At 34.1% G+C, this 22,885-nt stretch overlaps 1 pseudogene; it reads left to right on the top strand.

Moving 5' to 3' along the window:
- The first annotated feature begins 1,359 nt into the window (after window positions 1-1,359).
- On the top strand, window positions 1,360-22,547 carry LOC112309180 (dysbindin pseudogene; annotated as a pseudogene).
- Window positions 22,548-22,885: the final 338 nt, after the last annotated feature.

Here is a 22,885-nt window from a genome sequence, read left to right on the forward strand (position 1 = left end):
AAAAATGCATATGTATGTAATTATGTCTATATTTTATATTATACTAAATATATGGGCTATTCTTAAGGTAAACATTTTATGTAAGTAATTATTTTATAATTTTATTTATATATATAGAATATCCATAAGGCACAAACTGCTATAGAAATCTAAGGAATACTTGCTAGTTTCTACTGTGAATTTGAAGAAGTCAGTTAGTTTTTTCAGGAGAATAACAGAGTTTTCCAACCAAAAAGTGAAATCTGCAATATAAGAAAAACTAAATTTAAATATTACCCCTTCCCCAAATTGTTTATGAGTAGATTCTTTTATGTGCTCAGCTCTTGTAAATATGTTTGTAGAAAACTGCAAGGGGGTATGAGGCCTGCTGCGTTCATTTTCACAGACAACCGTCTCTTAGAGGATGTCCTTATTCAGGAGCGAATGGAATGTTCCCAGAATGAAGTAAAAACCCTTATATTAGACAAATTGTGCAATAATTATATTTTCCTGACAAATTTAATTATGCTTCAGTAACTTATTCTGTATAACTTTCTTGTATTTTTTAAATTTTTTTCTACAGAGACCTGTGAATTTGTCACCTAGATTTTTTATTTTTAAACTTACCCACGGTTCTGTTGAACATCAGTGTGAGAGAGAATCACCAATCAGTTGACTTCTGTACGCCCCTGACAGGAAACTGAAACCACTACCTAGGTATGTGCCTCAACCAGGGATCAAACCTATGACCTTTTTGGTGTACAGGACAAGGCTCCCACCTACCAAGCCACCTGGCCAGGACTGTCACCTGGATTTTTAATTTACATAACAGTTTTGAAAACAAGACACATGTAAGTACTGTATTTGGAAGATGAATCTAAATACGCACCCGGTGTGGGAAGGTAAAGACAGATGTGGTCAATACAAGAGAGTGGAAAGGGTGGATTGCCGAGCAACTTGAATTTTGTTCCTACCAACTCATTATTAGAAAAGCAATCTTACACTGTTACTTAAAACGCCTATCTCCAGTTTCCACATCTATACAACAATGCATTTACATTATTTTTCCAAACACATTTATTGAATGACAATTTTTGGAAGTTTTAAAATGAAGCAGAATATTGAAAGCCAACATGTACACACTGCTTATTTTAGAAGGAAGAACGTTTTCATTGTAAATAAGCACAAGACTGCAGAAGAATGTTCGCTGGAGAGCTTCATTCCCACAGGAGAAAGCTTCATGTGGAAGTGCCTTTCAGATGGGCTGGAAGGAGATGTAGTGATTTGGTTTTAGGTAGAGATGACGACTTAGGGAAGAGCCTGAGCCAAGGCCTCGTGGAGAGAAAACTGGTGTGTTGAGGGTACAGAGGGAGGTCTGCAATGGCCAAAGCAGGGAGTAAGAATGCTGTGGATATTTTGCGGGAGATGTATGGAAATGGTAAGCAAAGCATAGGAAGAGTTACAAATATAGAATAATGACATAGATATTCAAATAAATTAACATCTTAAGCCCCATTTTGTATGTGAAACTTCACCAAATATATTAATTGGAGGCAACCAGTCCATTAATCCTGATACAGAGCCCTGCATCTGGGCCTCTCACCAACTGGAAAAGAAAACCAGTCACACTGAATGATTTGGTTCAGAACTTGATGCGCCTGAGTGTTCTAATAGTTATCAATAAGTACATTTAATTCATTTTAAAAGGTAAATGAACTGACATTGTACTGTTATCCTTAAAAGAAGAGAACTTCATGTAAGTATCTTGGAGGAAACATAAAATAATAATTTAAAATAAGTATAATTTCTATAAATAATATTTATTTTAATTTGCATATTGCTTTCTTTAAGTTTTATGAGGGAAAACATACATAAATTTATAATTTAGAATTTTTTGATAACCTAATATCTATTACAGGCTGTCACTTTTCAGAAGTAATAAAACTTGACTAATATACATTATAGTCCATCATACATGCATTGCAATTGAAAATGTCCAAATACTTCAATGTACAAAGCAGTCACATGTGTCTAGTTAAGTGGATATATAACATAAATATTATAAAGGACACTGAGTGATATCTACATATACATATATATGAAAGTAAGCTATCTAGTTTTAATTATGTTACAATACAGGAAAAAAGCATTAGCAAATGCAATATGTTACTTTCTAAATGCATTGGGAAAGGTGAAGATTTATGACATTATGTTATCTGTGATATTTGATAATATCCTGTGCAGAAGAGAAACATTTAGTATTAATATTTTGTGATTTTTCTCTTGTAGTTTCCTTTTGTATTATTTCTTACGGTGCTTTAGGTGAGCAGGCAGAGAATGCCAATGAAACTACTGGGGCTGATGCCCTTGCATAACAACATAGCGTGGTTCATCACAGACAAGGTATTATGATAGAGAAAAACAAGCACCTTCCATGAAGCTAAGTGTGGTTAATTACGTTTTAAAACTGCTTACAATATGTCAGTGTAACGGAACTGCAAAAACCCAAATGGTATTTAGAAATGGTTGTTTGGAGCCCAAGCAGGGAAATATTTTTAAACACCTATGTATAAGAAATATTCTCATCCAAAATACAGTGCTACCTTGGTACTCACTGGCTTCAGAACTCGTCAAACCTGGTATTGCTCACTTTGGCAAGGAAAATGTTTCAGCATTCGGCACTTCCTTGCCTCTCGTCTCACTTGCTGGAACTTGTATGAGTCACACCACCATCTGCAAAAGAAAATGCTTTGTCAATCGTCTCTTGCTTGTCACTCATCATAACGAATTAATGACAAGTACTGAGGTAGCACTGTATTAGAAATATACATTTATTCATTTATAACTTCTGTGTTTGTGTGTAAGCTTTGTTTAAAACCGGAGAGTCTTTTGTGTACAAAAATGGGAAAGACATAACTTCTATAGTTATGATAGATTCAGTCTTCAGGAGAAGGATTTTTTAGTGCTCAGCAAACTAAATTATAATAAAAGTATTTCTCTTTCCAAAGTTTCCTTTATAACTTCACACAGTTAGTTTATTATTCCAGATTATGCCCTTTACTTTTGATATTTCCTTAATAGATTATTTTATAAATAATCATTTTCTGACATTTTGTTGTCATTTTCTGGCCTCATTTTGCTTTTTTTTTCTGCCCACCCCAAATCACTTGCCTACTTCTGTCTTTCTCATAATGAGAATAAATAAATGAGAACTATTTTTCTGTTGCTCAGATTAAAATTGTAACACCATTCTGATTTCTCTCTCTCTCCCTCTTCTGCACCCCCCACCCCATGTGAAGTGTGTCTGTGTCACCCCTCCCTGTCTTACCCCCACAAAGCTTTTGAGGCTTCCTTCGAAATATAACCAAAATCCAACTGCCTCTACTGCCCACGAGCAGACTTGCCTCCCCAGCATCCCTCTTACACTCTGGTCTCCACACAGTAGCCCTTAAATTAAAATCCAACTGAGGCTTTCATTTCGAAAATATAAAGAATTTGAAATCATGACTTCTATCCTAACAACAAGGACAGAAAAAGATGGACAAGATGAAAATCAAAGGCTCACTTTGGACTTATCAAAAAGCTGATTATCTTGAGCAATCCACCACGGCAAACTCAAGAAAGATTGGTGGATTCAGAGAGGCAAAGTCAGTATTGCTTAACCGACGGAAAACTTAATGAAATGGCAAAATTAACACATTTTTGCAGGCTGAATGTGAACAAGGCTTAGAACAAGAAACTGTTTCAGGTATATTGCAGGTTCGGTTCCAGGCCACTACTATAAAGTGAGTATCACAATAAATATCTGTGATGCACAACAGTGTAAAGTGAAATAAAAAGCGAAATGCTTATACAGAACGGAGCAGAAGAAATATTTGACGTGATAATGGCTAAGCTATATTCAAATTAATGTCAGGCAACAAACCACAGAACCAAGAAGCTTAGAGAGTATTCAGCAGCCTAAACACCAAAAACATATGCTCGGGTGTATCATATTCAAACTGTGCAATACCAAAGGAAAGAACAAATTTTTAAAGAAGCCAAAAGGAAATATACCTTACCAATAAAAGAACAAAAATACATATTAAAATAGATTTCTAATAAGAAGCTATGCAATCAGGAAGAACTTGAAGTGAAATTATTTGAGGTTAAAAAGTCTGATAATTCTACACCCAGAAAATTATCTTTCAAATATGAAGGAAAATAAAGAGTGTCTCAGATAAGCAAAAGCTGAGGAAATTTATCGGTAGACTATCTCTGCAATAAATGTTAAAAATAACTTCTTCAGGGAGAAGAAAAATGGTATTGGTCAGAAACTGAAATCTGCAGAAAGAAAAAATATATATATCAGTGAGGAAATATAATTGAATGTAAAATAAAATAATTTAACTTTCTTATTTTTAATTGACCCAATATGCAATTGTTCGGAGTAAAAACAATAACAGTGTATCTGGTGACTTTAGCACATGGCAAAATTAGATGAAAACAGTGCCATAAGGAACGGGCAGGAGGAACTGTGAATGCTCTGATACATGCACCTCACGCGAAGTGGCATAGTGTTATGTGAAGGTAGACTTAAATTAGATAAATTATACTGTAACCTTCAGAGAAACCATTAAAGAAACAATTTTAAAGAATATCATCAATATGCTAAAGTAGAAAAGAAAATGAAATTATACCAAATGTCCATTTAAAACCAGAGAAAGAGGAAAAAGAAAAGATAAATAAATAAAATAAAAATCACACATATGGTAGATATTACTCTAACTATATTAATAACTTTTAAGTTAATGATATCAATACAGTTAAAAAGGCAGACTATCAAAGTAGATTTTAAAAAAAGCAAGAACCAAGTCAATGCTGTCTACTAGAAACCAACTTTAAACATCAACTCTTAGACACTTTAAGAATAAAAGCATGGAAAAGTATATTCCATGTAATACTGAATTTAAAAAGGTAGCTTTAAGAGGTTACATAATATATACTTCAATTCTCATGAAAGTCTGGAAAAGAGAAGCTTTCGATGTGAGAAACTTATTCGTGTTTTCCAGGGAGTCAGTGGGGAGGAAGTGTGATCCGTTGAAACGGGGGAACTTTCAGGGGAAATTGTCCTTTACGATACTCTAATAATGCATATAACATCCTGTACTTTTATCCTACACTTTTGTCAAGACAAGTAGAATTTTACATAACAGAGTGAGCCTTCATGTATAGAAAAAACGTATATAAAAATACGGTTAATAAGCCAGGAGATTCCAGAATGATATGCTTAGAGTTACAAAAGAATATAACTTTATTATAAATAATGTATGAAATAATAACAAGAGTGGGGGAAACTGTTGCATGACTAAATGATGTGTGTATTCAGTGGAAGCCCTAAGAATAGAGGCAAAGGAAACTGTGTACAACACTGTACACTAGGTAATAAATTGTTTCCTAATAGTTAGTAATTCTGAAACAACTCTACATGTATAATGGACTTGAACATTGTAGATGACAGAAGGTTGGAGGCAGCTTCCTCATATTTGGAGTTAGAGATACAGATAAGCAAAGAAAGAAGGTCAGAGAATATTCCATTTTGGTAATGGTTTAGCTTGAAAATATCAGTATGAACTCATTTTAGTTCAGATATATATGGACATATAGAAATATTTGTTGATACTCACATATCTTAGCTTTCTTGGTCTGAGAGCATGGCCTAGAAGCAATGACACATCAGTAACAAGGACCTGAATTAGTCTTCTAATGAGACTTTTCAGTTAAAGGAGCAAGGGGCCTTTGGAGAAAGGGCTGATTCAAAAAGAGAGGGATTAAGCAAAAAGGAAAAGGGGCTCATAGACATGGACAACAGTGTGGTGATTTCTGGGGGAAAGAGTATAAGGGGACCAAATGGTAATGGAAAAATATATAATAAAGGTTAAATTAAAAAATAAAAGTAGGCTATTAAAATCCCATTTACAGATATACAGGTTACAATCTAAAAACAAGAACTAGTCTTGTTTTCACTTCTCCTCTCTTACTAGTCTTTACTAAGCTTTTTCAGTTTTGTCATGACATGTGGCCTATTTATCCATAAAGACCTCACCATTTAATTTTTTTAAATATTTTATATTTCCTTCTTTAATACACACAGCATCCTCAACATGGGTTTTTCTGATATTTGAAGAGATTTCTGACAGAAATTCTAGCACTGACGTATGTAGTATATTACTGTTGCAAATTTTATTGTGATTTATATTGACTGTAATTCAACCATATTCTGATTTATGTTTAAAGTGTAAGAAGTGAAATTCCATGTTTTTTCTCAGGTATCAAATTTATAAACTACTGTCAAACTCAGGGCAAGTTATTTGTTGGGCTTGAATGCTGCTAGCCACAATCTTGTTGAATTGCTATGATGTGTGACTGAAAATATAATACAGTCAAAGTATAACTTTAAATTACAAGTAAAGTGCGAGAAAAACTAGATATAATGTATTGTCTTTGCATTTTACATTGAATGAGGACCTATAATGTTCTAGCTAGAAATTTCAATTATTGTTTATATTTATACTTAGAGTTCACTTTAATCATGGCATTGAAACCCTGCTTGTAGCAAGATTTTGTTAAAAATCCATGTTCTAGCCAAGAAAATACTGTTAATGCTACACATAGCATTATAAATTTTTAAGTATGGTGATTAGACATTTGTATTATCAAACTAAAAATATCTTACTTTTTTCTAGCATATGTAATATAGCTATTACATTGATTAATAAAACTTCTCTTTTCCATTTAGGTACCACAAACCACATCCTATTTCAGACATAATTTGGAATGCTAGTTTATAGAAAATAATTTCTCGTGTGCTATGTGAAGGAATACTTAAATTAAAAAATAAAATGATAAACTGTTTCCTCAGCATTTAGCATTCTGAGGAAATTTTTCATGTGAGTAAAATGTAACACATGTGGGTCACCCCGCAAGCTGAACAGCAAGGCCATCAAATGCTCGGTTTCCATTTTGATTTGCCAAATTGTTTTTTAGAAAGAAGTATTTACATTTTGAAAATAACAACTTATCTTGAGTGGATTTTCTTGATTTCTGTATGGAGACATCCCTCTCAACAATAGCATTTAAAATTATATTATGTCACCAATTGTCTGCCCCTTTAATGCTCACACATATCTTTACTAGCCCCTTAGAAAAATACAGACAAAACTAAGCAACAACAACAAAAACAAAAAACAAAAAACCAAACTCTGAGTCTACAAGTTGCACGACTTATAGGTTTTCAGTTGTTCTCACATAGTTCTGGAAATTTCCAAGAGATAATTACATATTACTTTTTAAATTATCTATTTTTATTTACCTCATTTATGGTTACTATTTTTAAAGATTTTATTTATTTATTTTAGAGAGGGGCTAGAGAGGGAGAAAGAGAGGGTGAGAAACATCAATGTGTGGTTGCCTCTCACATGCCCCCTACTGGGGACCTGAACCACAACCCAAGCATGTACTCTGACTGGGGATCAAACTGGCGACCCTTTGGTTTGCAGGCCGGCATTCAATCCACTGAGTCACACTAGCCAGGGCTATGACTACTTTTTCATTGTAATGTTTTCTGTTTATTACATTTAAATAAATTTAAATAATTTAAATTTGAGGTGATACTAGTTAATAAGTTATATAGGATTCAAGTATACTTACCACCCAAAGTCAAATCATCACAGTATACATGCTAATTCAATTTAACAGTGTCTACTGCCCCCATGGACTAGAAGGACGAAGTTGTCATCATTGTTTACACATGCATATCCCAGTGCACTCTCCCTGGCAGCCAGGTTACAGGGATGTGAAAACCATTCTCATTATATTAACAATGGCTAATGACTGGACTTTTTCTGGACAGACTACATACATATACACACAAACACATACATATATGAAATGAAAAATATACATATTTACCTCACTCGAGGACAGTTTTTCATTGTTTTTTTAGAGAGAGAAGAAGGGAGAGAAAGAGAAAGAGACAGAGAAAAACATTGATGTGAGAGAAACATCCATCAGTTGCCTCCCCCACACACCCTAGCTAGGGATCAAACCCACAAGCAAGGTATGCACCCTCACTGGAATGAAACCCATAGATTTTTGCTCTATGGGATGATGCTCCAACCCAGTGAACCACACTGGCAAGGGCTAAATGAGATATTTTTTATCAAGCCAATGTCTTGTTTATCTCTATTCCAGAAAATAATATTGATTTTCCCTTCAAATCAGTAAAGATTTCATTAAGAATTTATATCCCACCAATAATAAACTCATCCAAAAACACAAGCTAAACATGCCTTCACGGGAAAATCTGAACCTCAGAAAAATGTTCACTGACATATTTTGGGCAATTTTCCAATATATACAAAAATATTTCCAAAAATAATCTAATGAACTCTCTTTTTGTATCCAATACCAAGTATCAACAATAATGAAATCATAGTCAATCTTGTTTCATCTAAACCCAGACTTAACTCCCAATTGCAACCACTAATAAGATTATTTGACCCTAATATTAGACATAGTATTTTAGTATGTATCTCTAAACAACAAAGAATCAATTGTAGAAATATTATCACTTATTTGTTTTTATTGATATTAAAATTCCTGGAAAACTTTAGGTATGATCCTGATTTGATTCTTTATTAAAACTTTTCTTAGTTTATTTCTTTGAATTAGTGTATAAAAAGCCCACACATTCTCATTTGGTATTATCTTAGAACTCTTAATTTGAAACCTTTGAGCTGTATGTATTTACAGTTTTAGAAAATTATATTAATGAATATATTCTAATTTATATGTTCCTATTCTTTTTTCCTTTGTAATTATTTGTCAAAGAAACACAACAATTTATATGATAGAAGTTTCTCCAGTTAAAATTTTCTCATTTTGTATAAGTGGAAATGCTAAACATGATATTCTGTACCATGTATGTTTTAAAAAATTGTTAGCTACCTGTAGAGGTTTAAACCAATTCAGGTTTGATTTTTTTCCTGCTACACTTTATCACAGGTTATGTTATGCATTTCCATGAGGAGGCCTGTTAATGTCTGGTTGTCTTCCTTTTGCTTATATTAGTAGATAATGATCATACCACATTTATCCATTAATCACATTAAGATTGCAAAATGATAGAAATGTATTTCTCTCAGTTTTTGTTTATAAGCTGGATAACTTCTATAAATTAAAAACTTGTTCTCAATGATTGAATTACCCTAAAGTACAATTTGTAGATGAAAGACCAAATAAGTTATTTAAATTGATATATAATCAGTATATAATCCAAATGATGATATAAGTGGGTGAATAAAAAGAATTCATGCACTTTTTCCTTTTTGCCATAACACATTCTTATCACTGTTATTCACTGCATATCAGGGAATTACTTGTAGTTGCTTACGTGTTAATTTTATCCTTCCTCCTTGTTAATACATCTTGATTTATCTCTTTGTATATAATTGTTTAGAGTAGTTTTGGTTTATAGCAAAATTATTGAGTGAAATAGAGGAAGTTCTCTTTTATACTTCCTTCTCCTAATCATAAACACAGTTTCCCTCATCATCAACACCCTAAGCCAGAGTGGTAGGGACATTTATTCCAACTGATGGATCTACAATGACACATCATTATCACCACAAATTCATAGTTCACATAAGATTTCACTCTTGGTATTGTATGTTCAATGGGTTTTGACAAACAGATAATAACATACATCCATCATTATGTATCCTATCAATTTTTTCACTGCCCTAAAATACCCTTTGTTCTCCACCAATTCATTCCGTCCTCTCCCAAACACCTAGCAATGACTAACCTATTTACCATCTTCATAGATCAGCCTGTTCCAGAATGTCATATAGTTGGAATCACACATTATGTATCTTGTTCATATTGGCTTCTTTCACTTAGTAATAGGCAATTTAGTTTCCTTCATTTATTTTTGGCTTAATAGCCAACTTCTTATAGTATTGAATAATATTCCAGTGAATAGATGTAACACAGTATATTTATCCATTCATCTATTGAAGAACACATTGGTTGCTTCTTAGTTTTGGCAATATTGAAGAAAATTTGTATAAATATCTATGTAAAAGTTGTGTGTAGACATGTTTTCAACTTCTTTGTGGAAGTACCAAAGATTGCAATTGCCATCAAATATGAGGTTAGATATAGTATTTTTTTTTGGGGGGGGGTTAGATGCTGTTTATCAATTTGATGAAGTTTTCCTCTCTTTTTAGTTTACTGATGGTTTTTATCATGAATGGGTGTTGAATTTTGCCAATGGCTTTTTCTGCATGTATTAACCCACTTGACATTTCTTTTTTAAGCCATTTATGTGATGGAGTACACTAATCCAACCAGCCTTGCATACCTGGAATAAATCCCATTTGATCATAGTACATAATTTTCTCTATAGATTGTTGGACTTTATTTGATATATATTTACAAAACAAGCTGGAGGGGCAGATTTGGCCTGTGGGACTTGTGTTTGCCATGCGTGCCCTAGATTAAAAGCATTTAACTGATATATGTATAACCTTTCATCCCAAAGAAGCAAAATACACATGCTTTTCAAATGCACATGGAACATGTTCAAAGACAGAACACACGACAGGACACAAAACAAGCCTCAACAAATTCGGGAAAATTGAAATCATATCAAGCATTTTCTTGGACCACAAGAACCTGAAACTAGAAACCAACTTTAAGGAAAAAACTCAAAAACACTCAATCCATGGAGATGGAATAGCATGCTATTAAACAATGAATGGGTTAAGAATGAGATCAAAGAAGAAACCAAAAATTTTCTGGAAGCAAATGAAAATGAACACACAACAATCCCAAACCTAAGGGACACAGCAATTTCAGTCCTGAGAGGGAAGTTCATAGCAATATAGGCTTACCTAAAAAAGATACCAACTTCAAATAAACAACCTGACCTGACATCTACAAAAAAATTAGGAACAACAACAAAGACCAGAATGAGTAGAAGGAAGGAAATAACCAAGATCAGAGCAGAATTCAATGACATAGAGACTAAATGCACAATTCTAAGGATCAATAAATCCAGGAGCTGGTTCTTTGAAAAGATAAACAAAATTGGCAAGACTATAAGCAGATTTATCAAGGAAAAAAGAATACCCAAATAAACAAAATCAGAAATGAAGAGAGTTTAAAACTGATACCACAGAAATACAGAGGATTGTAAGAAATTACAACAAACAACTATATGCCAAGAAATTTGAAAACTTGGGTAAAATAGACAAATTTCTAGAAAAATGTAACCTTCCAAAATTGAATGAAGAAAAAGCAGAAAGCCTGAACAGACCAATAACAGCAGACAAAATTGAAGCAGTACTCAAAAAGCTCCCAATGCACAAAAGCCCTGGATCAGACTGTTTCACAGGAGAATTCTATGAAGCATTTAAGGAAGAGCTAACCCCTATCCTTCACAGACCATTCTAAAAAATCCAAGAAGTCATGTGAGTTCTTTATATATTTTGGAGATCAGGCCCTTGTCTGAGGTATCATTGGCAAATATGTTTTCCCATACTGTGGGTTCTCTTTTTATTTTAATGCTGTTTTCTTTAGCCATGCAGAAGCTTTTTATTTTGATGAGGTCCCATTTGTTTATTCTTTCCTTTATGTCCCTTGCTTTAGGGGCATAAAGCCCCTAAAAGTGTCTGTGAAGATGTTGCTGCATGGAATGTCTGAGATTTTCCTGCAAATGTTTTCCTCCAGGACTTTTATGGTGTTATGACTTATATTTAAGTCTTTTGTCCACCTCGAATTTATTTTTGTGTATGGTGTGAGTTGGTTATCGAGTTTCATTTTTTTGCACGTAGCTATCCAGATCTCCCATCAGCAAATGAGTGGATCAAAAAACTATGCTACATTTACACAATGGAATTCTATGCAGCAGAAAGAAAGAAGGAGCTTATACCCTTTGCAACAGCATGGATGGAACTGGAGAGCATTATGCTAAGTGAAATAAGCCAGGTGATGAGGGTCAAATACCATATGATCTCACCTTTAACTGGAACATAATCAACAAAAGAAAAAAGCAAACAAAATATAGCCAGAGACATTGAAGTTAAGAAAAATCTAACAATAGCCAGAGAGCAGTGGGGAGGGGATAGTGGGGAGAGAGGTCTACAGGAACTACTATAAAGGACACATGAACAAAATCAAGGGGGAGGGTGGAGGCGAGGGAGGGAGGTGGGTTCGGCTGGGGTGGGGTGGAGGGATGGGGAGAAAGTGCAGATGACTATAATTAAATAACAATAAAAAATTAAAAATAAATAAATAAAAAATCGAAGAAGATGGAAGGCTCCCAAAATCTTTTTATGACTCCAGCATCTTCCTAATCCCAAAACCAGATAAAGACACAAAAAAGAAAGAAAACTACAGGCCAATATCACTGATGAACATAGATGCTAAAATCCTCAGCAAAATATTGGCAATCCACATCCAGCAATACATTAAAAATATCATACACCATGATCAAATGGGATTCATCCCAGGGATGCAAGGATGGTAATAAACGTAATACATCACAAAAACAAAAGGAAAAACAAAATCACATGATTATATCAATAGATGCAGAAAAAGCCTTTGATAAGGTATAGCACCCATTTATGATAAAAACACTCAGCAAAGTGGGAATAGAGTGAGCATACCTCAACATAATAAAGGACATATACAAGAAACCTACAGCCAACATCATACTCAATTGGTAAAAACTAAAAGCTTTCTCACTAAGATCAGAAACAAGACAAGTATGACTGCTTTCACCCCTTCTATTCAACTTAGTATTGGAAGTCCTAGTCACAGGGATCAGACAAGAAAAAGAAATAAAAGGCATGCAAATTGGAAAGGAGGAAGTAAAACTGCCATTGTTTGCAGATGAAATGATAGTGTACCTAGAAAATCCTATAGACTACACCATAAAACTACTCAACCTAATAAGTGAATTTGGCAAAACAACAGGATACGCAAAGTCAATATTCACAAATTGAAGGCATTTTTGTCCACCAACAATGAAATGTCACAAACAGAAATCAGGGGGGAAAATCCCATGTGCTATAGCAACAAGAAAAATAAAGTACATAGTAATAAACCTAACCAAGAAGGTCAAAGACCTATATTCAGAAAACCTCACAGCACTGAAGAAAGAACACTGAAGAAGGAACAAACAAATGGAAGCATATATCGTGTTCATGGATTGGAAGAATTAATATCATCAAAATGACCATACTACCTAAAGGAATTTATAGATTAAATGCAATCCTTATTAAAATACCAATGACACATTCCACAGATATAGAACAAACATTTCAATAATGTGTGTGGAACGAAAAATGACCTTGAATACCCTCAGCAATTTTGAGAAAGAACAAAGTAGGAGGGATCACAATACCTGACATCAAACTATATTACAAGGCTGATATTCTAAACAGTATAGTGCTGGCATAAGTATAGACACATAGATCAACAGAATAGAGAGCCCAGAAATAAACCCAAGTCTCTGTAGTCAGTTAATATTCGATAAAGGGAGCAGAAGCATAAAATGGAGTAAAAATAACCTCTTCAACAAATGGTGTTGGGAGATCTGGACAGCTACACACACACACACACACACAAACACACCTCAACCACCAACTTACACCATACACAAAATAAATTCAGAAGGATAAAAGACAAATATAAGTCTTGACAGCATAAAAGTCCTAGAGGAGAACATTGGGAGGAAAATCTCAGATATTCCATGCAGCAATATTTTCACTGATATGTCCCCTGGAGCAAGGGACCTAAAGGCAAGAATAAACAAATAGGACTTCATCAAATTAAAAAGCTTCTGCATGGCTAAACAAAAGATCACCAAAATGAAAAGGGAATTAACCATATGGGAAAATATATTTGCAAATGATAGCTCGAACAATGGCTTGGTCTCCAAAATATGCAAAGAACTTACACGAGTCCAATCCAGGGAGACAAACAATTCAATTAAAAAGTGGGCAAGGGGCCTGAACAGACACTCCTCCAGAAAGGACATGCAGAGGGCCCAGAGTCATTTGAAAGGATACTCAGCATCACTAGTCATCAGAGAGATGCAAATTAAAACCAAAATGAGATACTACTTCAAACCAGTCAGAATGGCCATCATAAACAAATCAACAAACAACAAGTGCTGGCGAGGTTGTGGAGAAAAGTGAACCCTAGTACGCTGTTGGTAGGAATGCGGACTAATGCAGCCACTGTGGAAAACAGTACAGAATTTCCTCAGAAAACTAAAAATGTAATTTCCTTTTGACCCAACAATTCCACTACTGGGATTATACCTTAAGAAACTTGAAACCAATTCAAAAGAACCTGTGCACCCCAATGTTCATAGCAGCACAATTTACAATAGCCAAGTGCTGGAAGCAGCCTACATACCCATCAGTAAATGAGTGGATAGAATAAATATCATAAATGATAGGTGGAAAATATATAGGGGGAGGGTAAGAATAGTGTAGGAAATGTAGAAGCCAAAGAACTTATAAGTATAACCCATGGACATGAACTATAGGGGGGGAATGTGGGAGGGAGGGGGTGGGCAGGATGGAGCTGAGTGAAGAGGGGGGAAATGGGACAACTGTAATAGCATAATCAATAAATATATTAAAAAACTGCGGTACATTTACACAGTGGAATACTACTATGCAGCAGAAAGAAAGAAGGAGTGCTTACCAGTTTTCAAACTGAATTTTCAATTTGAAAGCATAAACGAAGTGTATAAAAGAATAAACATGAAACAATGAGAGAAGATCCTCAAACTTCAACCAAGAAAGTCATAGCCGTATTCATAGTAATACTGAGAAATACAAATCAGTTACCTTCCAAACAAAAATACTAAATGCCAAAATATGGAGAACAATGAGGAAGCACCTTTTTCCCAGCAAATATATGTATAAAACCAGTCAATATATCAATCAGATGTGAGATTATAATAATGATATTCTCTTATATGAAAGTGATTAAAAATTTAATATTTCCATAACTTTTTCATCATAAGCTCCTAGAAGACATGTCTTAGCCACAAGAGGGTGCAAATCAAGAAAAAAAAAAGTGTGAAAATCAGGAAACAATTTAATAAATTATGATTACTGAATACATTCATGTAATTGACCCTCCAATCAAAACACAGAATATTTTCATTACCATTGGATTAATGCAGCTTGTGCAAGGGTGTGATAAAGATGAAAACAAGCCTGAGAGAGTGTGACCAAACCACAGTGAAACAGGGAGACTGAGTAATTCAGAAAAAGAAAAAAGAGAAAACATCAAAGACTTACATAATCATAGAATGTCAGACTTTTGGGGAAAACAAATAAATTTATATTTATTTGGAAGACTAAAAGAGCTAATTGGTCAAGATAATAATAGGTGTTTAGGAAAATCTGCAGGTGAAAATTAGGGCAATCATTAACAAGAAGAAAACCAAAACATTACAACATTGCATGCAAATTAGAAAGAAGAATCATGGTACACTACTTGGAGAACATGTCAGAGTAATTAGAGGAGTGTGTTGTGTTGGAATAAGGAAACTAAATGTTCATCTGTAACTGATAAATCACAAAATATCTGTATAAAAATATTACCTAGAAATATCAAGAAAAATACCAGAATAAATGGATAACATAATTAATAGTTGTGCCTTGTTACAGTAGAACAGAGAAGGCAGAGAGATGAGATGAGTTATTTATCTTTTAAGTATCATATTGCTCATTGTTATATATGTAACCATTATATATGTAAATTATACAATTATCACCTATCTGTGTATCTATCTATCTATCTATCTATCTATCTATCTATCCATCTATCACTTCAATAAAAATGAAGTTGGTATAAATGTATCTGGTCAGGCATTTTCCAGTATAGTCGCTAGTATCTAAAAGCAGTTTAATTTGATGTTAGTAGTGTTCTTTGGATTCAGCGACTTTGGCTGATTACTTCTAGGTTTGTCCCTGACTTGCTTTCTTAGCAAACCTGTCAATCTTACCATTATCAGTTTTGGTAGTCTCTTTCTTTCAATTTCATTCAATCGCAGACTTCCATAAATCATAAGAAAGTGTTAAACAGAAAATGATAGGGCATGTCTCAACCAGGATAAGTACAATCACTGAACAATGTCAAAGAGTAACTTTGCTATAAAATGGTATTAACATCAAAACATCATTTAAAATAGGGCTTTTTTCTTAAGCAACACTTAAGGGTATTTAAATAACAAAAGAAAAAGTTGTGAAAACCACTTTCTTTAAAAAGTGACATCCCTGGAAATTTTCTTAATATGCATTTCCTGTTAAAATACTTGAATTAGATTGTATGTCACAAGAAACTATACTAGAAAACATCATCCACCTATACTAGGCAGCACAAATATAAATCAGTCTATATTCATAAAACAGATATAAATCAGTCCACATTAAAATCGGTGATTACAATGTAGAAGCTTTTTTTCTGAGTTGGTGTCTAAATTCTCCCTATAAATAACAAGAACTCATGAAGCTGTGATATAAATGGAAATGATATGCACAATTTAAAGGCAAGCACAATTCTGCAATTACTACTAAGTAAACAAAACCTAAAGGTCTCAAATGATTTTCCTGCAAATCATTAGCTGAAGAAAGAAGAAAACATATTTTTAATACTGGCCCTGTTACATGGACCTTTAGGCACAGATATCCTTTTACCATTGTTTTGGGGAAAAGAAAGCAAATTATAGATATAAGCTTTCAGCATTGTAAAGTTAACCAAAGATATTTTTTTAAAAAGAAAACAAAGATAATGTATCATAGGTAAACTCACTGTATGAAATGCTAAGTGAAATTATTCAGGCTATTCAGAAAGAAAATTATACTGGGGAGAAGAAACTCAGATCTTTAAGAAGAAATAAAACAGCAAACGTGGATATGTATAAATAATATTTTTCTTAATGTCTTAAAAATACATACTACTGTCTAAAGCCTATACTGGCATGGCGTTTTTATAGCGCACCTGTATATTAGACATAAAAACTTTAGTGTAAATTACAATGGGATGGGGGCTATGTCTCCACATCTTTGTAGATTCAGAATTTTACCTGAAGTGACACAGTGTTAACTCTAAGATGTGAAAGTTAAAGATGCTTGTTACATCTCATATCAAAGATAAAAATAATGCAAATGGGCTATGTAAAACGTAATTATTTAAATTAAACTAGAATCTAGAAATGGGCAAATCATTTAATAGAAGGCAGAAAAAGAAAGAAGAGAGGAAAACTGAAAATACTTCTACCATTCTAAATTCAGTCACACCAGTAATCACATAAGCAACCTAAGTGCCCATCAGTAAATGAGTGGATCAAAAAACATGGTACATTTAAATGATGGAATACTAAACAGATGAAAGAAGGAAGGAGCTCCTACCCTTTGCGACAGCATGGATGGACCTGGAAAGTATTATGCTAAGTGAAATAAGCCAGGCGGTGAAAGACAAATACCATATGATCTCACCTATAAGTAGAACCTAATGAATAAAACAGACAAGCAAGCAAATATAACCAGAGACACTCAAATAAAGAACAAACTGACAGTGACCAGAGTGGAGAGGGGAGGGTCATAATAGGGAAAAGAAGGGGAAGGGTCAAGTCAAACAACTGTATAAAGGACTCATGGACAAAGCCAAAGTGGGGTAGGATTGAGGGTGGGTGGGGCAGGGGAAAGTGGTGGCGGGAAAATGGAGACAACTGTACTTGAACAATCACTGGGTACAATCACTGAAATAGGTCATATGCTAGATGACAAAACATATCTCAGTAACTTTAAGATCTTAAGTTTACAGTTTGTTTATTTACAATATTGGGGTGGAAAGGAAATCACCTTGAGAAATATAAGAAACCCCAAATATTTGGAAATTAATCAATGCACCATTAAATAATAGATGGGTCAAAGAAGAAATTAAAAAATTAGAAAATATGATCATGAAAACTACAGCATACTAAAAAAATTTGGCATACATCTAGTGCATTTTTATAGGGAAATTTATAGTTTTAATGAACCATACTAGAAAAGAGGAAAGATCATGAAGCAATTATGTAATGCTTCCCATTAAACAACCAGAAAAAAAAAAACACAGCAAACCTGTATAGACAAAGGAAAATAATAAAAGTGAATCTGGAAATCAACTAAATAGAAGACTCTAAAAATGGGGTGGGAGAGAAACCAGTAAAAAGCAATGTTGATTCTTTCAGAAAGGTTATCCTATAAATCATACACACATAAAAATTAAAAGTGAATAATATAATAAAATAAACTTGATTTCAAGAAATTTGACAACAGATAAAATGGAGAAATATTGTACTGGAATTTATAACCATGATGGCATCAAAAAATGAACAGATGGGTGAAGAGTGAAAACGAGTATAACAATCTCTAGTTACAGATTTTACATGACATTCTCACACATCATTCTTAAAAGCGCATCTGCAAACAGCTACTAGGTCTAATGGTAACTTTAGCAACGTCACAGGGTAAGAGGTGAACATACAAATGTCAAGTGTATATGTATATGCTGGCAGAAATTGATTGGAAAATGAAATTTAAAAAATTTGAGTTTGCCAAATAGTCAAAAAAAGATCCATAGACATAAATCAAGCAAAAGTCATGAAAGATGCGAACTGAAAATTAAAAACCTTTGTTAAAAATTTTTTAATATTTTATTTATTTATTTTTAGAGAGGGGAAGGGAGGGAGAAGGAGGGAGAGAAACATCAATGTGTGGTCACCTCTCGGGTGCCCCCCTGGAGGACCTGCCCTGCAAACCAGGCATGTGCCCTGAGTGGGAATCAAAATAGTGAACCTTTGGTTCACAGGCCAGTGCTCAATCCATTGAGTCACACAGCCAGGGCTGAAAATTTTAATTAATTTTAATTTTAATTAATTTTTAGGAACACCAAATGGTTATTTTGTAATAATGCTCTATAAGACTTCGTTATATTTAAACATTCATTCTCCTTAAATTAATTAATAAATTCAGAACTATCCCAATCAAAATCTCATCAAAATTCAGTAAAATTTGAATGCCTCTTCCAAAATTTATGTGGAAATCCAAATTAAGAATTCTCTGTCAGTCTAGGTTCTTGACAATCTACATGAACAGACCCTTTTCTTTTTTTAATTCATAGTATATGCTTTAAAAACAAAACAGAACCTTTGTGTAAGCAACAGATTCTGAGGTCATTACTGAAGCATAACCTAGTGCATAGTTACTCTACAATCACGTGGATGACGTGCATTTATACATCCTGTGAGTACTGAGAGTATTCCACTGCCAGAACATTGCTTATCGCATCCCCACGGTATAATTTAATATACCTCTTTGTTTTGTTTACATCCTGTAAATTTTTAGTTGGAGCTAGAGGGGTTTTGTTTGTTTGTTTGTTTGTTTTGGACTAGTATGTCATAAGGGCTTCTGTGTTCTCTCATGAAGAAAGTCATGACATGCTACTGTCTATTATTTTGTCAATATCCACTGTTCTCAATTATTTGGTGTGGCAAAACAATGATATTTAATTCTATCATTCTTTTTATGATGTTAACTAGAATATTTCTATAAAAATCTTATTTGCTATATATCTTGGGTTATGTACACACACAGGCATTTTTTCTTATCACTTTTTTATTTACCTTTCACTCTTTTTACTTTTCTAAATTACATATTATTTTTTTGATTGTATCCAGCTCCATTGGAGACCTTGTCATCTTAATTTCAGAGATTACTGTCCTTCCCTCTAATTTCTTTAATTCAGTCAATTCTTATTTTTATATCCTTTTATTCATCCATTTGTAATCAGAGTCTTTGTATTTCTGACTTCTGGTGTTATTTCAATTCTGGAAATATGTGTTTAATTACATTTAATTCATATTAGAATGGTATGTTATACTTTTTGTTTCTTAGCTTTGTTTTGAGAATTGTTTTGATTAAAATATAATGCTCATGCTTCCTTTGCTTCTTGTGGGAGCCTTGGTTAGTTCAGTGTTCATATTTTGTTGTTGTTATTGACTATTAGTGTTGATAGTGTTGATTTTTCTGGGACTAATGGTAGAAAGACTCTAGAGGAGAAAGGTTTGGTAGCTTCCTTCATTACTCAGTTCAAGAGCAATCTTTCCAGTTATTTCTTCAACAAAGGAAACTGGTGGACTTTCTTCCAGTCTAACCTTTTATGATTCTTGGCTTTTCTCTAATACTATCAAGACTCTGATTTTCAGCAACTTCTTTAAGGCTCTTCACCACCAAGTCTGCAAGGATCCCACCTCCAAGGATCCTCCATTGCCCCCAGCACTGATGCTTGTATGACATTGTTATCTCTGGTACCACACATTTTTGAAGTACATTCTCACTGACTCCCTGTAAAAGTTCTCTATGCTTTCTCACCCTGGTTAGGGCCTCCTACCTTTGAAGACGAGTATTTTAGATGATGTCCGTGGCCATCCCCTCTAGGACCCTACAGCACTCTCCTATGTTCATCACAGTTGCCTGTGACTCTCCATTCAAGTGTGAGTTCCGCTAAAGTACATACTCTGTGGTCTTGGGTGGTTATTTAACACTCAAGTAAACTGAAGTGTATCAAATTCTCTCTGTCCTAATCATGTTGGCAGTCTTAACTATGGGTGAATTTATTTTCCAAATTTATTGATCTGCATTTTTCCCATAGAGGATGTGTACAAATTCAATTTTAGAAAGCTCCCACTCTTCTTGAGGTGCTTGGTAATTCTATAATAATATTTTGAATGGAACAAAGTTGCCTTAGTTAAGAAAGGAATTTAAATTGCAAAGTTCTTCAGAGAACAAAACAACTACAGTTTACAAAGCAAAGTATTTATTGTTAGAATAATTCTCTCATTCAAAGACCTTTCAATAGGCAGAGTATAAAAATTAGAATATTGTAAGTGATATAGGCAATACTGCCCTGGAATCTAGGCACGATGAAACTAAACAAGACAAAAGAGACCAGGAATGCTTTATTTTATCAGAAAGCAGAACTGGAATGAGTTAAAATGTTTCATTGCTTTAAAGAATTAAAAATACATTCATGAGATGGGATACTATTTAAGGATTAATGAAATCAGATAAAGCTATTTATAATTAGCTTATAACAATCTTTCTATAATTCCATTTAACTAGTAAAATGCAGAAAGCCTTTGCAGCAGCTAGAAAATGGACCAAAGAGCACTGCATGTTTGTCGAAGCACTCTGCTGGACTGCAGTTACTTAGCAAGGATAAATCTGCACGGTCGGCATGCACTACCCTGCAGAGCCAAGGAGTGTGCAAGTGCTGGTTCACTGGTGGATAATAAGTGGTTGTGCTGTGAGTTCACTGGGAGAAAAAGAAGACAAGCCTAGTAGAGTAACAGGAGCAGTTTCAGCAGCTTCCACATTTAATAGCAGGTTTAGAGTCCATGGTAGCAAATCTGGCTCATTTAGAGGCTAGTTTTGAGGAGTCAGAAAACCACCTACTGAATCTACAGGACTTATCTGGATTGTGTGAATTAAAAAGCTACAACATATGGTAGATCTATGTTTAACTTTTTGAGGAATCTCCAATCTGCATTCCCACCAACAGTAAACAGGGTACCGTTTACATTCTCACAATCACTTGTCATCTATTCTACCTCTGTGCATATATCTCAATAAAACAAAATCACTATCTTGAATAGACATCTGTATCCTCATGTTCATTGCAGCAGTATTTACCATATCAATACATAGAAACAACCTACATACACATGGACAGATGAATGGATACAGAAATATACATGCACATATGGTGGAATACTATTCAGCCATAAAAAATAAGGAAGGCCTGTCATTTCTAACAACATGAATGGCCATTAAAGGCCATTATGTTGAATGAAGTAAGTCAGAGAGAGGAAGACAAATAATGGCTGATGTCACTTCAACGTGGAATCTAAGGAAACCAAACTTAAGAAACAAATCAGATTTGTGGTTGCCAGGGGTGACAGAATTGGGTGAAGGTGTTCAAAACGTACAGACTTTTAGTTATAAATAAGTTGTCAGGATGTAACATACAACATGATGATTAGAGCTAACAATATGGTTTTCTATATTTGAAAGCAGCTAAGCAAGCAGATTTTAAAAGTTCTTACCACAAGGAAAACATTTTGTCACTATGTGAAGTTTGGGATGTTAACTAAACTTACTGTGGTAATCATTTCACTCATACATACATATATATCAAATCATTCTATTGTATACCTTAAACTTATACAATATTACCTGTCAAATATATCAATAAAACTGGAAAAAAACACTTTAAGAAAGAAAGCCAAAACAATATGCAGTAGCAACAACTGAAAACTTGTAAGAAAAATAAAGAAGAGGGAACATGAAACCTTCAAAACTGAAATAGTTGCGGAGTACACCCAAAGGAAGACCCTGGGAATGGAGGACACCTAGCAAATGAGGCTGAAAGAGTGGCAGAAGCCTTGAGGAAGCCTTCCAGTAGGGCATGGAACGGTACAACCTGGAGATCAGAGCAGTGAAAGGTCACTAGCAATTCTTAAGTCTGTGGTCATAAGGGAAACTTCAGGTAACACTGTGATTCTACTCTGAAAAAAACATCTGCTGTTTCTATTTGTCTCTGATGTTCTTGGGCCCCTTGTTTTGGAGGTCACAATTCACATACTAACTTTTCTGGTTATATCTAAGCTGGATGCTGCCAAGTATACCCCCTCCTTGATTACGGGCCAGGCTCACAGGCTACTCAGCAATTGCTTTAAAATGAACTGAAGAGACACAATATGCTTCGGACCAGGCTTATACTCTCC

This window comes from Desmodus rotundus, chromosome 2 (assembly GCF_022682495.2).
Source record: "Desmodus rotundus isolate HL8 chromosome 2, HLdesRot8A.1, whole genome shotgun sequence".
Classification (NCBI taxonomy): Eukaryota; Metazoa; Chordata; class Mammalia; order Chiroptera; family Phyllostomidae; genus Desmodus; species Desmodus rotundus.